Source organism: Tiliqua scincoides, chromosome 3 (genome assembly GCF_035046505.1).
Source record: "Tiliqua scincoides isolate rTilSci1 chromosome 3, rTilSci1.hap2, whole genome shotgun sequence".
NCBI classification, from domain to species: Eukaryota; Metazoa; Chordata; class Lepidosauria; order Squamata; family Scincidae; genus Tiliqua; species Tiliqua scincoides.
Window position 1 is genome coordinate 159,667,484 of NC_089823.1, and position 17,450 is coordinate 159,684,933.

The 17,450-nt window shown below is 45.5% G+C and overlaps 1 pseudogene; it reads left to right on the forward strand.

The window, feature by feature from the left end:
* Positions 1-7,222: 7,222 nt before the first annotated feature.
* Positions 7,223-17,450, forward strand: part of LOC136645172 (lipase member M-like) — a 29,872-nt pseudogene continuing 19,644 nt past the window's right edge.

Below are 17,450 nucleotides of genomic sequence, written 5' to 3' on the forward strand. Positions count from 1 at the left end.
TATTAACCCTTAAAAATGACATTTTTCTCAAGACCCGTGCTGAGCAAGAATCATTTTGGAAGCTAAAGCCTAGAGACAAATTTTCCAACTAGAGAAGATGCAGTGAAGCTGTACACTCCTGTTTTGGTTCAGCTTATTTGTGTGAATCTGCGTTTTCCCATCTGAAAATGACAAAGAGTACACAACGTTCCAAAATGACAGATGAACATCTCCAGGATTCCCTGAGACTGGCCCTCAGGCAATATTCACCCAACTTCAAAAAGCTGGTGGATGAAATGCAGGCTCAGACGTCTCACTAATGAGCAAGAGCGAAATATTAAAGATTGTGCAAGATCAGCCTGGATCAATCCTCGACCTAAATTTAACACAAATTACTCAATAAAAGTTAAAGAAAGTTATTAAGACAGTTAAAGAAAGTTATTACTCAATTAAACTTTAAGAAAAAATGTACTTTCCATTTCCCCTCACAGTTCTTACTGAATCTTCGTCTCTATTTTGTTTTTGCTTAATTTGCTTAACAGCTTGGATCACATCCAAGTAAATGACAGAAAGTTGATTAAAAATGGGGGGGGGGATCCTCCAACTTTATTGGGTTAAAATTTAATTTGAAACTAATTTGAAACTTAATTTTCATGGTGGTAGATCACCGGCACTTTTGGCCAGAAAAAGTAGATCACGACCTGTTTGAAGCTGGACATGCCTGCACTAGATGAAACCAGCAAATTCTAATAAATCAGATTCATGACAGAAAGCACAGTTTCTTACCTGACACTGCTCTCTAGGAAAGAATGAATCTCAATGGAACGCTGCAGAATGTAACAACTCACTGAAAATGCAACCAGTTTTAACATACAGTAGATAATTATGCGCCACATCAAACATACTACTGCATGTGTAAATCTTAAACAATATAATAAGAGCAAGCAACTTTGAAAAAGGTTATCATTAGACAACCAGAGTCTAGAATATGCTACCTATCAGAGTCAGTAGGTAGTAGCAGGTCAACTTCAGGGTTTCCTGGGTGAAACGGACTATCTGTACCCCTTTCAATCTGGCTTCAGGTCTGGTTTGGGGACAGAAACAGTTTTGGCTGCCCTTGTGAATTATTTTCAGTAGGGACTATGTAGGCAGAGTTCACCTCTTTTGGCCCTGTTGGACCTCTCAGCAGATTTTGACACCGCCAACCTAGATCCTTCTGGGTCAACTGGTTTGTCTGGAGTTCAGGCTACATGAAGGAAGCTGCATAGATTTATTTTAAAAGAAAGACAGTAAAGGAAATTGATTTTATATATATTTATACTGTTCAGGTCTGGAGTCTATCTTGTAATCTATGGCTTTTGTGTTAGGGTTATAAAATTCTGCTCCAGCAGTGGCATAGCTAAGGAGGGCAGAGGGGTACAAACTGGAAGTACCTTTCTAAGGCCTCCAGGCACTTTCTAAAAGCATTTGGCACTTGGGTGGGGTGTTAAAATGGGGGTGGTAAAAACTTTTGTGCCCCTGGGTGCCAGATGCCTGAGCTATACCATTGCTGCCCAGAGAGAGTTCTTACCAGTATCTGCTTGCTTTTCTTATGTCGGTTCCAACAAGGGGAATAACCATAGCTGGGGCATATCCCTATGCCATCTTTAAGAACAAGGTGTGTTTAGATTCTGAGCCCCTCTGGGAAAAGTAGCCATTTAATTATATGTCTGTAAACCACATTGTTAACTTTTTGTAGAAAAGCAGTTTATAGTCTTAGTAATTGAAATAATAATAATAATAATAATAATAATAATAATAATAATAATAATAATAATAATAATTACTATTATTATTATTATTATTATTATTATTATTATTATTATCATCATCATCATCCTAGGTACTTAATTAAAATAATTTCAGCTTGACACTTTAAAATGGGAGGGATAATTAAAGATAGGCAGGCAGGCTTTTTTGTAACTGGTTTTCTCCCTCCCCTCCTCCTTGAGTGCTTGTTTGTGTGAGCTCAGCTTGCCTTCAGCTCAGCTTGCCTTCAGGCCTTCAGGCTTCCTAGCTGCTGCCGCTGACCTCATTGTGAGTCATTTCCAACCACCCAAATAAGACTGTGGCCATGCAATGGTCCTGGTGTGGGATCGGGGGTGCAGGTAGAGAGCAGATGTTCATGATACTGTGAAGTTGCAAGCAGTGGAATTATTCAGCAGACATCTTGAGCAACTATGAAGAAAGACTTGTGATAAATCTGACCAAACATGAATGAGAGGGACCACTTCAGGGCAGTGATGACAGCGTAGAACACATTTTTTTCCCTGCCACTATCATGTCCCTGTGGGTCATCCAGCTGAGCTATTCTGGGTGGTTAATGATTTTCAACCTTTTTCATCTCATGGCACACTGGCAAAGGCACTAAAATGGAAAGGCACACCATTGGGTTTTTGACAATTGACAAAGCACACTGTGCTGTCATTGGGGGGCTTACATCCCCTAATGGTCCGATTGATAAATGACCCTCTCCCAAATTCCCGCCGCACACCTGGGGACCATTCACGGCACACCAGTGTGCCGTGGCACATTGGTTGAAAATGGCTGTGTTAGAGGCTTACTTCATCTGCCCCCACCACGAGTAGTGAGGAAACTATCTGGACCCCTTTCAGTCTGGGAAAGAAACAGCTTTGGCTACCCTTGTGGAGGCCATCCCTATTAACCCTGCTCTCAGCAGCTTATGACACTGTCAACCATGATCCTTCTGGGTCAACTGGTTATTATTATTATTAATTATTAACAGTATTTATATACCGCTTTTCAACTAAAAGTTCACAAAGCGGTTTACAGAGAAAAGTCAAATAACTAAATGGCTCAATGGTTTGTTTGAGGTTAGGGGCACATGAAGGAAACCATTTTCATTTGTGTAAAGGAACAGCAATCCACATCTTTTTGGTGGTTCGAATAACATCTTCGATATTTTGATCCTTTGTTTCTTTGAAGCGTAGTGATATTAAGGACATGTGTGATCAAGGACATTTATTGTATGTACTTATATTGCCCAGGTCTGGAGTCCATCTGGTGATCTCAGGCTTTTCTGTTAATTACGTAGAGAGCTATAAAATACTGCCCAGAGATAATGCCTACCAGTATCTGCTTGCTTTTCTTCTTTTGGTGCCAACAAGAGGAGTAGCCCTATCTGGAGAATATCTTCAGTTGTGAAATTCTGGGTAGAAAATTAAATTAACTTTAGCTGGACACTTTGAAATGGGAGGGGTTAAAGACCAAAAAGAGGAAGGGGGCTTGGATTCAGCCCACACCAGTGCCACTAATCCCACCTTCTCACAGGCCCCAATCTGCCATCCCCTGCCCTGCTCCGCCCTGCTCCTGCCACTGTGCTGGACTTACCTGCTCCAGTGAGCCACCAGAATACCATGGGCATATATGGGAAGGAAGCCTTCCTGTCAATCACCTGAGCTTTGCACTGTCACAAAGCAGCTTTGCAACACCATGCGCTGGTGGAACTCATGTTCCACTGGCTGTGGTACTAGTTAGGATTGGCCATTAGAGAACCAATTCACTGTAGTAAGTAGATAACACAGGTCTGCAACCAAAAAGCTGTTTTCATAATTTTATCTGATTCTTATGTTTTTTGGTGCGCTGAATTCGAAAATGACCACCGTTTTTTCCTGGGATGTCAGGTTTTTTCACAATCGAAATGTGCCTTGGTCAAACAGGTAGCTGGAAATCGCTAAATTTCAAATTCATCATACTTGGGGGGAAAAACTGAACATGGAAAAACAAATTTATTTTCACTGCCAGTGCTCCCAAAAACATGAAAATACATGTTTATTGGTCCTGATGGTGATCACTGCATTGTTGAGTGTGCTTGCTGGGGCATGCAAAACTGGTTGGTATGTGGGGATTTAAAAGTATTGTGTATGCTGCTGGGACAACAGGCTGGGTACACCAAATACCCTTGTTTTCTATGTTTATGGGACAGTAGAGACCGACAAAATCACTCGAAGCAAAAAAATTGGCCACCAAGAAGTCTAGTTGTTGGTGAAACGAATGTTCTCAGAGATACATTGGTACCCCCTGAGAAGGTTTTATTACCACCACTCCATATAAAATTAGGATTAATGAAGCAATTTGTTAAGGCACTTCCCAAAGATAGCGAATGCTTCAAGTACTTGGGATCCAAGTTTCCAGGTTTAACGGAGGCAAAACTGAAAGAGGGGGTTTTTGTTGGCCCGGATATTAGAAAACTCATATCTGACAAAGACTTCATCAGTTCAATGACTCCAACTCAAAAAGAAGCGTGGGTTGCCTTTACTGTGGTCATAAATAACTTTTTGGGAAACTAAAAGGACCCAAATTACAAGGAAATGGTGGAAACAATGTTGAAAGCGTTCCACAAGCTTGGTTGCTCCATGAGCTTAAAAGTCCATTTTCTCAACTCACACCTTGACTATTTTCCTGAAAATTTGGGAGCAGTGAGTGAAGAGCAGGGAGAACGTTTCCATCAAGATATAAAAGAAATGGAAAGAAGGTATCATGGGAAATGGAGTGTAACGATGATGGCTGACTACTGCTGGATGTTGTATAGGGATCTTCCGGAAGCCACCTACAAGAGGAAAAGCTCAAAAAGAAGTTTAGAGTTTAAAAAAAGACTATTTCACAAGCAATCTACTTGAGTGTGGTGTTAATTTTGTTGTCACCTGTGCAAATGAGTTAATATTTTTCATGTAAATAAAATATTTGCATTAAGAGATTTTTTAAAACGATGACCACCCGTTTGTTTGAAAACCTGACGTCCCAGGACAAAACTGCTATCGTTTTTGGATTCAGCGCACCAAAAAACGTAAGAATCAGTCAACAAAACCAAAACAGCTGTCCAAATTTTTTTTTTTTTTTTGCAGACCTGTGTAATTTAGAGCCCAATCCTGAGCTCACAGTGCTGGCAGTAAAGCACGTTTGTGACGGTTAGAGCCAGCCAAGAGCCAGAGCTGGCCCAGTGCAAGCCCGTACTGGGCCAGCACTGGTGGGAGGCTGGTGATCTGCTGCCCAGTGGTCACCCAGACCGCCGGGCAGCAGACAGATGAGTGGGGGCAGGAGGGAGGTGGGGGACGGTGGAGAGGAGGTATGGCAGGAGAGGGAGTGGGATGGGAGGGTGGAGCTCAGCTCCATCGGATACTGAGCCCTGTGATGGGCCTCATGGCCCAACATGGAACTCATAAGAACATAAGAACAGCCCCACTGGATCAGGCCATAGGCCCATCTAGTCCAGCTTCTGTATCTCACAGCGGCCCACCAAATGCCCCAGGGAGCACACCAGATAACAAGAGACCTCATCCTGGTGCCCTCCCTTGCATCTGGCATTCTGACATAACCCATTTCTAAAATCAGGAGGTTGCGCATACACATCATGGCTTGTACCCCATAATGGATTTTTCCTCCAGAAACCTGTCCAATCCCCTTTTAAAGGCGTCTAGGCTAGATGCCAGCACCACATCTTGTGGCAAGGAGTTCCACAGACCAACCACACGCTGAGTAAAGAAATATTTTCTTTTGTCTGTTCTAACCCGCCCAACACTCAATTTTAGTGGATTTCCCCTGGTTCTGGTATTATGTGAGAGTGTAAAGAGCATCTCCCTATCCACTCTGTCCATCCCCTGCATAATTTTGTATGTCTCTATCATGTCCCCCCTCAGGCGTCTCTTTTCTAGGCTGAAGAGGCCCAAACGCCGTAGCCTTTCCTCATAAGGAAGGTGCCCCAGCCCCGTAATCATCTTAGTCACTCTCTTTTGCACCTTTTCCATTTCCACTATGTCTTTTTTGAGATGTGGCGATCAGAACTGGACACAATACTCCAGGTGCGGCCTTACCATCAATTTGTACAACAGCATTATAATATTAGCCGTTTTGTTCTCAATACCCTTCCTAATGATCCCAAGCATAGAATTGGCCTTCTTCACTGCCGCCACACATTGGGTCGACACCTTCATCGACCTGTCCACCACCACCCCAAGATCTCTCTCCTGATCTGTCACAGACAGCTCAGAACCCATCAGCCTATATGTAAAGTTTTGATTTTTTGCCCCAATGTGCATGACTTTACACTTACTGACATTGAAGTGCATCTGCCATTTTGCTGCCCATTCTGCCAGTCTGGAGAGATTCTTCTGGAGCTCCTCACAATCACTTCTGGTATTCACCACTCAGAAAAGTTTGGTGTCATCTGCAAACTTTGCCACCTCACTGCTCAACCCTGTCTCCAGGTCATTTACGAAGAGGTTGAAAAGCACCGGTCCCAGGACAGATCCTTGGGGCACACCGCTTTTCACCTCTCTCCATTGTGAAAATTGCCCATTGACACCCACTTTCTGCTTCCTGGCCTCCAACCAGTTCTCAATCCATGAGAGGACCTGTCCTCTAATTCCCTGACTGTGGAGTTTTTTCAGTAGCCTTTAGTGAGGGACCATGTCAAATGCCTTCTGAAAGTCCAGATATATAATATCCATGGGTTCTCCCACATCCACATGCCTGTTGACCTTTTCAAAGAATTCTATAAGGTTCATGAGGCAAGACTTTACCTTTACAGAAGCCATGCTGACTCTCCCTCAGCAAGTCCTGTTCGTCTATGTGTTTTGAGCTCACAAAACTCCTTGCTTCTGTGCTGGTTCCCGAGCCGGTGTAGAATCAATTAGCCCCACTGCAGGACTATTTCCCTTACCAGGGAGAAGGGGATAAAAGAGAAACTGGTAGCAGCTGCCCAGGGCATGCTAGATACCACCACTGGCATCGCTAGGGGGTGTGGGACGCACCTGGTGACACACTGGGGGAGTGACACGCCCTGGGGGGGAGGACGCGCTAACATCACAGCACTAGGAGCTACCCCATCATGCCATAGACTGTTGGATGTGGAATGTCCAGCGGAGTGCAATGCAAAAAACAGAATTTAAATAGCTCCTTTCCTTCAAAAGTTATGACCAAAAAACCAGAAAGAAAAAATGCATGGATCCCTACAGAAAGTGAAAGTGAGCTGTATCACGCGTTTACTCGCGAGTAGGCGAACTTGCTTTAGTGCATCGGAAAGGGCAGGCAGAGAGGAATCCAAGGAAGTCAGAATGGTCCTGATCCAATTAATGCAGCCCCCAAAAACACCCGAGAAGGAGGTCCCATCCCTCCCAGTTGGTCTATTGAGCCCTATGGAAAGTGAAGCAGCCTCACGGTTGTGTTTACTTGCGAGTAGGCAGACATGCCTTGGCTGGTGGTCAGGCCAGGCAACGGGGAACGTGAGAACACCAGAATGGTCCAGATCTGATGGAACTGGAGTGCAACAAATGCTCCAGAAGGCAGCGTTCTGTCCCCCGTCCCCCACTAAAAAGGACAAAAAAGAGGCTTGAACTGGTAAGGGGAAAGTTTTCTATTTTACACTTGCAAAGCCAGGAGGGTCTTTCTATTGATATGCTTGAAACAGAAGAACTTTAAACTGGGCACTGGGAGGGCTGGAAATCTCATTGATTCTTTTTGGGGGGGGTTATTGCAGGAAGACTACAGAGTAAGCTGTAGAGTGACCAATATGGGACTTACTTCAGAGTAGACATGCATAGGATTGGGCTCACAGGCTGCAATCCTACCCACACTTTCCTGAAAGTAAGCCCCATTGACCACAATAGGACTTACTTCAGAGTAGATTCACTTGGTGGGACAGGACTGGCTCCCCCTTATTTAATTATTTCTTTTATTTTAATTTAATTATTTATAATTATTTATTTTAATTTGCTTGATGATGTCACTTCTGGCCATGACATCACTTCCAATGGGTCCTGGACAGATTGTCATTCTAAAAAGTGGGTCCCAATGCTAAAAGTTTGAGAACTGCTGCAATAAGTTGTTAGTAAGTTGACAGAGGGGTGTGTGTGTGTGTGTGTGATACTCTACAAGTTTTCAAAATCACTAAAATCAGAATTTGGAGGAATAATCCGATCATGTTATATATCAATCAATGCGTAATTTCATGCAGAATGCAATGAAACAAACCACATTGAAATATCTGTGTTCTAACAAAAGGTACAACCAAAAAACCAGTGGGGGTAGGGCGATGGTACATCACCATGCCCACCACCTGGGGCGTTGCCCCGCCCACTGCATGGGGTGACGCGCAGGCCTCCCGTACCGGGTTACGTGAATCCTAGTGATGCCACTAGATACCGCGGCAGCCATTTTTGGCACCATGGCAGCCCCATGCTCTGGGCAGCTCAGGATTGGGCTGCCTGTTGTTTTGCTGCTGTCTTTGAAATGTATATAATCTCACTAATGCTTTGGGAAACCCCTTTCACACCCCAGCTTGGGGTGGAGGTTTCCTGTACTTACTGGCAAGTGTTAATAAACTTTTTAAAATAAACTGCTGGATACGTATTTTTTTTTTTTTAACCAGAGGGGTTTGACCATAGGGGACCCACTTGGAAGGTTGGAGTAAACTATCTGTGTCCAGGAACTCCCCTTCTTCTATCTGCTACCCTTGGAGGTGGGACAGCACAGGAAAGATGTGGGAAGGGGACACATTTGGTAGCTTGGCCAAAGCAGATGATGTTGCAAGGAAGTGGGTTTCAGGCACATAAGTGTAAGCTGTTAGAAATCACAGTGTCCATTGCCTGGAAACCTTTGGGGCAACAACATTACACTATAAAATTGTCTTTCTTAGCTGCTGATATTTAAGAACTTAAGAAGACCCCTGCTAGATCAGGCCCAGGGTCTATCTAGTCCAGCTTCCTATATCTCACAGCGGCCCACCAGATGCCTCAGGGATAAGGCCGGACACAAGGCCAAAAGATACTTGCATCTCGCTGCCATCTCCCTGCATCAGGCATTTTATTTACACTCACACTCCCCAGCAAAGACACCAGATTGCAATTGGGTTTAACATGTGCTACCTTATTAAACATAGTGACCAATTTTTAACGCATGAAACCTACTGAATATACCTCCCCACCCTCACCAGTCTGGGGTAGGCGAAAAAACTACCATCCATGGCCAATTCGGATGACAGAAAAAAATTCCTACCTGGCCCTCATAATGAACAACCAGCTAATATCAGACTGTACATACCCATCATGGCTTGTAACCTGTGATGGAGTTTTCCTCCAGAAATCTGTCCAATCCCCTTTTAAAGGCATGTTATATATCAATCAATGCGTACTTTCATGCAGAATGCAATGAAACAAACCATATTGAAATATCTGTGTTCTAACAAAAGGTACAGCCGAAAAACCAGTGGGGGTGGGGCGATGGTACAGCACCATGCCCACCACCTGGGGCATTGCCCCACCCACTGCATGGGGTGACACGCAGGCGTCCCGCACCGGGTGACGCGAATCCTAGTGATGCCACTGCCCTGCATATACAAATTTATGTTCCTTACAATGAGGCGTTCCACTGCACTAGTTTACCACATAAATTAAGAGATTTGCCTCACATTCCATAGATATAATTTGCTGCAAGACAGAATATCTAATCATCAGCATGTGGATATACTCCAAATATCTCCCAAATGGTCACTCTTGCTGTATAAGCTAACACAGTGTTTCTGAAACTGTGGGTCAGGACCCACTAGGTCCCAACAGAACAGCTTTCAGTTGGCTAAATAACAAGCAGGAAGAGAATTGGAAGACAGTGAACCTCGCCTTTCTCCTTTACATGATACTTTTAAACAAGAAGTGTGGAACTTACTATAAGTGCTCCCACTGTGTTCTCTATTTCCTGTGTTGTTTACAGGAATTGTGAAACATGAGAAACATCAGACGTGGATGGCAGGGTCGCTCGCCTCCACACAGTGGGCAAAAGATGTGAGATAGACGCAGCTCAGGGTGGACGAGAACATTCTGTTGCTCTGTCTGTCACACACTGAGGCCACTACACATCTGTTTGCAGGGCCTCATGGCTGCTTGTGCTGGCAGGTTCCCTGCAAAATGCATTTTTCTTATGACTAAATGGGTGCTGGTGAAGTCTGATTTTTGCCAAGATTATACTTCTTGCAGAGTGAAATCATCCAGTACTGGGGATATCCTAGTGAAGAATATCAAGTCCTGACAGCAGATGGCTACTACCTGCAGGTGAATAGAATTCCTTATGGAGTACACAGTCCTGGGAAGACAGGTATTTGGCTGATAGTCTGAGTGTACTCTTTGTACTGGGAGCTCTCTCTCCTCATTTCCCACCTAAGGGGAAGAGTTGCTGCAGGATTCACTTCTCTCAACCTGTTGGCCACTGTGTCACGTGTATGTCTGTGGCTAAGAGAATCCTGGTGATGGTGAGAAGGAAGGGACTGGAAGAAGCTACTATGTACGGAGGTGAGGTCATTATGGGAAAAGAGTAAACTCTTCTGCAAAGATGACTTCTCATTTCCTCCTTCCTTTTCTTCTGTGATTCTGTAGTTGAGGGTAAGTGAGAGTCATGTATATTTGTATATATGTGGAATGTATATATGTGTGGACGCGTGTGGCCTCTGGGAACCAAGTGCCAGGTAAGGCACAAGAGTTTAGCATCTGGGCGAGTTCAGCGGCAGGGCGAGGAGGCCAGGGCCCCATACACTGCCCTTCCTCTTCCCTTGAGAAGAGGGCTGCTATCCAGTGTACGGTTTTTAAAAGGACCCATAAATAAAACAACAACAACAACAACAAAAAAGCTATGCAGTCAGACAGCCAGCAGCAGGGTGGGGGCTATCCAGTGTTCTGCATTGAGTGCCACATGTATGATTATATGCCTCTGGGGCATAAGTCATGGGTGTGTCCTCGGTGCAAGGAGCTCCAGGCTTTCAGGGAACACGTCCGCTCCCTTGAAGCCTTGGTGGCCGACCTGGAGAAGCGCAGGCAGCCAGAGGAGGACCGTGGGGAGACTTCCGGGGACGATCAGGCTTCATCCCAACCTCAGGCGTGCAGCTCCTCGGCTGCCCGGGTGGGAAGTCTCGGGACTGGAGGACGTCATCCTGGAGAGGAGGGAAACAATCCCCTAGGGGGGATCCCTTCTCCAGGGGATGGGCCCGTATCCGAGCGCACTCGGGATACTCCTCGGCGGGAGGGGGGTCGGGGGCTTCTTGTAGTGGGGGATTCGATTATTAGAAACATAGAGAGGGGGGTTTGCGACGGATGTGAGGACCGCATGGTGACTTGCCTGCCTGGTGCGAAGGTTGCGGACATCACTTCTCGTCTAGACAGGCTAGTAGACAGTGCTGGGGGAGAGGTAGCGGCTGTGGTGCATGTCGGCACCAACGACGTGGGCAAGTGTAGCTGGGAGGTCCTGGAGGCTAAATTTAGGCTTTTAGGCAGGAAGCTGAAAGCCAGGACCTCAAAGGTAGCGTTCTCTGAAGTGCTACCTGTTCCACGCGCAGGGCCAGCTAGGCAGGCGGAGATCAGGGGTCTCAATGCGTGGATGAGACGGTGGTGTAGGGAGGAGGGGTTTAGATTCGTTAGGCACTGGGGAACGTTTTGGGACAAGCGGGGCCTGTACAAGAGGGACGGGCTCCATTTGAACCAGAATGGAACCAGACTGCTGGCGCATAACATTAAAAAGGTGGCAGAGCAGCTTTTAAACTGATCCCTGGGGGAAGGCCGACAGGAGCCGAGGGGCATCCGGTTCGGGACTCCTCATCCCTATGGGATGAGGATGGGGAGGTTAGAGAACAACAAGACAAAGGCAGGGTAGGAGAAGAAATTGGGAAAGGTAGGGTGATGGGATGTGATAGACGGTTTGGCACAATGAGAGGATGCGGGGACAAAGGAGCGAATAAGCAGCCCATCCTGGGGCATTCCGTGTATAAATGCTTTTATGCGAATGCCCGAAGTCTACGAGCAAAGGTGGGAGAACTGGAATGTCTGGTGACAAGGGAAAATATTGACATAGTGGGCATAACGGAAACCTGGTGGAATGCGGAGAATCAGTGGGATACCGCAATCCCGGGCTATAAACTCTACAGGAGGGACAGGGGCGTGTTGGAGGTGGGGTGGCCCTTTATGTTAAGGAAGGGATAGAATCCAGCAAAGTAGAGATTGAAGGTGGGTCCGACTCCACCGTAGAATCTCTGTGGGTTAAATTACCAGGCTTGTGCAGCAATGTAATACTGGGGGCGTGCTATCGTCCTCCAGACCAGAAATCTGATGGGGACCTTGAAATGAGGAAACAGATCAGGGAGGTGACAAGGAAGGACAGGGTTGTAATCATGGGGGACTTCAATTAACCTCATATTGACTGGGTCAATTTGTATTCTGGTCACGATAAGGAAACCGGATTTCTTGACGTGCTAAATGACTGTGGCTTAGATCAGCTAGTCAAGGAGCCCACCAGAGGACAGGTGACTCTGGATTTAATTTTGTGCGGTACGCAGGACCTGGTTAGAGATGTAAACGTTACTGAGCCATTGGGGAACAGTGATCATGCTGCGATACGTTTTGACGTGCACGTTGGGGGAAGAATACCAGGCAAATCTCTAACAAAAACCCTTGACTTCCGACGGGCGGACTTCCCTCAAATGAGGAGGCTGGTTAGAAGGAGGTTGAAAGGGAGGGTAAAAAGAGTCCAGTCTCTCCAGAGTGCATGGAGGCTGCTTAAAACAACAGTAATAGAGGCCCAGCAGAGGTGTATACCGCAAAGAAAGAAGGGTTCCACTAAATCCAGGAGAGTGCCCGCATGGCTAACCAGCCAAGTTAGAGAGGCTGTGAAGGGCAAGGAAGCTTCCTTCCATAAATGGAAGTCTTGCCCTAATGAGGAGAATAAAAAGGAACATAAACTGTGGCAAAAGAAATGTAAGAAGGTGATAGGGGAGGCCAAGCGAGACTATGAGGAACGCATGGCCAGCAACATTAAGGGGAATAATAAAAGCTTCTTCAAATATGTTAGAAGCAGGAAACCCGCCAGAGAAGCGGTTGGCCCTCTGGATGGTGAGGGAGGGAAAGGGGAGAGAAAAGGAGACTTAGAGATGGCAGAGAAATTAAATGAGTTCTTTGCATCTGTCTTCACGGCAGAAGACCTCAGGCAGATACCGCTGCCCGAACGGCCCCTCCTAACCGAGGAGTTAAGTCAGATAGAGGTTAAAAGAGAAGATGTTTCAGACCTCATTGATAAATTAAAGATCAATAAGTCACCGGGCCCTGATGGCATACACCCAAGGGTTATTAAGGAATTGAAGAATGAAGTTGCAGATCTCTTGACTAAGGTATGCAACTTGTCCCTCAAAACGGCCACGGTACCAGAAGATTGGAGGATAGCAAATGTCACACCTATTTTTAAAAAGGGAAAGAGGGGGGACCCGGGAAACTATAGGCCGGTCAGCCTAACATCCATACCGGGTAAGATGGTGGAATGCCTCATCAAAGATAGGATCTCAAAACACATAGATGAACAGGCCTTGCTGAGGGAGAGTCAGCATGGCTTCTGTAAGGGTAAGTCTTGCCTCACAAACCTTATAGAATTCTTTGAAAAGGTCAACAGGCATGTGGATGCGGGAGAACCCGTGGACATTATATATCTGGACTTTCAGAAGGCATTTGACACGGTCCCTCACCAAAGGCTACTGAAAAAACTCCACAGTCAGGGAATTAGAGGACAGGTCCTCTCGTGGATTGAGAACTGGTTGGAGGCCAGGAAGCAGAGAGTGGGTGTCAATGGGCAATTTTCACAATGGAGAGAGGTGAAAAGCGGTGTGCCCCAAGGATCTGTCCTGGGACCGGTGCTTTTCAACCTCTTCATAAATGACCTGGAGACAGGGTTGAGCAGTGAAGTGGCTAAGTTTGCAGACGACACCAAACTTTTCCAAGTGGTGAAGACCAGAAGTGATTGTGAGGAGCTCCAGAAGGATCTCTCCAGACTGGCAGAATGGGCAGCAAAATGGCAGATGCGCTTCAATGTCAGTAAGTGTTAAGTCATGCACATTGGGGCAAAAAATCAAAACTTTAGATATAGGCTGATGGGTTCTGAGCTGTCTGTGACAGATCAGGAGAGAGATCTTGGGGTGGTGGTGGACAGGTCGATGAAAGTGTCGACCCAATGTGCGGCGGCAGTGAAGAAGGCCAATTCTACGCTTGGGATCATTAGGAAGGGTATTGAGAACAAAACGGCTAATATTATAATGCCGTTGTACAAATCGATGGTAAGGCCACACCTGGAGTATTGTGTCCAGTTCTGGTCGCCGCATCTCAAAAAAGACATAGTGGAAATGGAAAAGGTGCAAAAGAGAGCGACTAAGCTGATTACGGGGCTGGGGCACCTTCCTTATGAAGAAAGGCTACGGCGTTTGGGCCTCTTCAGCCTAGAAAAGAGACGCTTGAGGGGGGACATGATTGAGACATACAAAATTATGCAGGGGATGGACAGAGTAGATAGGGAGATGCTCTTTACACTCTCACATAATACCAGAACCAGGGGACATCCACTAAAATTGAGTGTTGGGCGGGTTAGGACAGACAAAAGAAAATATTTCTTTACTCAGCGTGTGGTCAGTCTGTGGAACTCCTTGCCACAGGATGTGGTGCTGGCGTCTAGCCTAGACGCCTTTAAAAGGGGATTGGACGAGTTTCTGGAGGAAAAATCCATTATGGGGTACAAGCCATGATGTGTATGCGCAACCTCCTGATTTTAGGAATGGGTTAAGTCAGAATGCCAGATGTAGGGGAGAGCACCAGGACGAGGTCTCTTGTTATCTGGTGTGCTCCCTGGGGCATTTGGTGGGCCGCTGTGAGATACAGGAAGCTGGACTAGATGGGCCTATGGCCTGATCCAGTGGGGCTGTTCTTATGTTCTTATGTTCTTATGTGTATTCCAATGAAGAATACATGTGAATACAAGGCCCAGATGGGAACAGCCAATCACAAGGATCTTTACTACCAGTCATCATCATTCCTCCTAGAGAGGAACATGTGGTAGTCCCATGTTGCAGCATCCTGGAATTTCATTGTGGAGAAGCATCTCCCATAACACTAAGTGAATGGAGTGGAAGACCTTTGCCCAACTATGACTGATTTTCTGGCTGTCAGGTTTAGGCATGTGCAAGCACCATTTGGTTTAGCTTCCTTAATCTCATTTTATCTTTGTATGTTGGCAATAATGTTCAAACACCATTTGGTTTAGCTTCCTTAAACTAATCTTTTTATGTTGGCAATAATGTTTAGATGCTTTTATATGGAAAACAAGTGAATTGTAAAGATTCTGTAAAGTACTCCTAAAAATCACCTAATAATGGAATGATCCTAATATCCAGCAATAACTTCTGTCTTCCAAAAAAATCACTATAAATTATTACTATAAATATGGAATAACCCAATGCAAACTAAAATCCATTGTGCCAATGCTTTGTTCCAACCAAGCGCAAGCTCTATCCTGGGGCTGTGGGCAGTAATAGAGGCTTCTTCCAAGTAAGCCTCCATTTCCCTTATCGGTCTGCTTTTGCTGGGGCAACACCGAGTGGACATGGATAGTGCTACTTCCAAGGAAGGTGAATTGAGGCTGGGAACGAGAACAGGAGAATAGAATATTGACAGAGCCACTGCTACTAATAACAGCCCTCTTTTTACTCTCAACACATCTCCTTTCTGCCCCAGTTATCACTGAGTTTTTCTCTTTCTCAACTAAGTTCCAGTGGCTCAGCAGCCTGTTAGGACTGGGCCATTTTGGGTCATCCCAGATTATTTCAATGAGCAATTTTTTAAATCCATGTGAGTAATATTAAATATTAAAAGTGCAACAGTTCATCTTTGGCTTCTCTCCGGTCTCCTTTGTCTCTTTTCTAGGACCTAGACCTGTTGTGTTACTAGTACATGCTGCGCTTGTGGAAGGACCTGGATTGCAAATGTCCCCAGCAACAGTCTGGGGTTTTTCCTAGCAGATGCTGGCTATGATGTTTGGATACTAAATTGTAGGGGCACAAGCTGGTCTAGAAGAAATCAGAATCTGTCCATTGATCAGGAACAATTTTGGGATTTCAGGTACATTCGTGGAATAGTTTGAGGCTTGGATTTATGAGATCCTTGTTCTGTATATTGTTCTTGAGTGATCTTAGTATGTTCTGCCTTCTAGCCAAAAGACATCAACTGTGGACAGACTTTGGAAGGATCAAAGATGATGTTTTGTGTTTGCTTTCTTTCCTTCTTACATCCCTTGATCTCCAAACTAGAATGCATTTTTATCCTCCTTTTGTATCATGATAGACTTTAGGTTTTTATGGCCAAGTCCTGTCTGGGCCTTTGGTTGATGGTACACATGATGAAGTGCCCAAGTCACTGTCATGGCTGTTACCAAAAGGGCTGTTTTGATTAGGGGAAATTATTACACTACCCTTATTGGAACCTCAGGATTGCAGGCTGGATAACAAGACGGCATAATGCAGAGAAATTCCCTTTTGCTTAGAGGAGACTGAAAGATAACTTTTAATAAAAGATTATAGTTTTATTTCAAAACACAAAGGCAAACATAATGCACATGGATAAGTGTATGTTTCTTGGTCCTAATGCTTGAATCCAGTGTACCTAGCTTTCATGGTGGTTGCATGTAAAGAGTATTTGGTGCACCCGAGGAAATTAGAAAAAGGAGAGGTTGTAGAGAAGGATTTTAGGGGTCCCTGGTCTGCCAAACCCAGTTGCTAACTAAAGATGGGGAGAGAAGGGGAGGAAAAGGGGGGGGGAAGAAGGGAAAAAGTTCCAGATGCAAGATAGTTACCTGTCTTGTAGAGCAGTTGGATGGGCGGGGGGGGGGGGGAGAGAGAGAGTCCTGTGTGGAGGACCCTCTGACACAACACAGATGTGTTGTGTCCTTGGAGGAGGAGCCAGAGAGAGAGCATGTGGCAGGGAAGGCCTCTCTTAAAAAGGGGTTTGCAAAATGTGCTGAGCTGAATGGTAGCTTCCTTACTACCACACAGCAGGGTAAACATTGAAAAGATCAGGATGTCCCTTATGAGCAAAATTCAATGGGGTCTAATGGCTGGCTTCCTAGCTGGGGGAACTTAAACAATACCAACACAAGAAGGCAGTTCAGGTTTGCATACAGTACTTAAGCAGTGATTGGGTTAAAACAATACACTGTTGTTGGCAACCTTCAGTCTCGAAAGACTATGGTATCACGCTCTGAATGGTGGTTCTGGAACAGCGTCTAGCGTGGCTGAAAACGCCGATTCGGGAGTGACAATCCCTTCCACACCGGGAGCAAGTGCAGTCTGTCCCTGGTCTGTCTCCCTGGCTATGGGCCTTCCTTCTTTGCCTCTTAGCCTCAGAGATCTGTACATACAGACCTGTATTGTAATACAGAGATCTGTATTGTTGATGATGGTGAGATCTGCTGCACCCCAATTTGCCCCTGATCCACCCTGGGCATGGCATTACCTGCTTAGTGGCTGATCTGCAGGCCACTATTACCAGCGCGTGGTATTCTGGGCATTGTGTTAAAAGCGACTCTCTGCAAAACGAAGGAGGAGCTCCCACACTAGTGGCCTGTGGGAGACAATG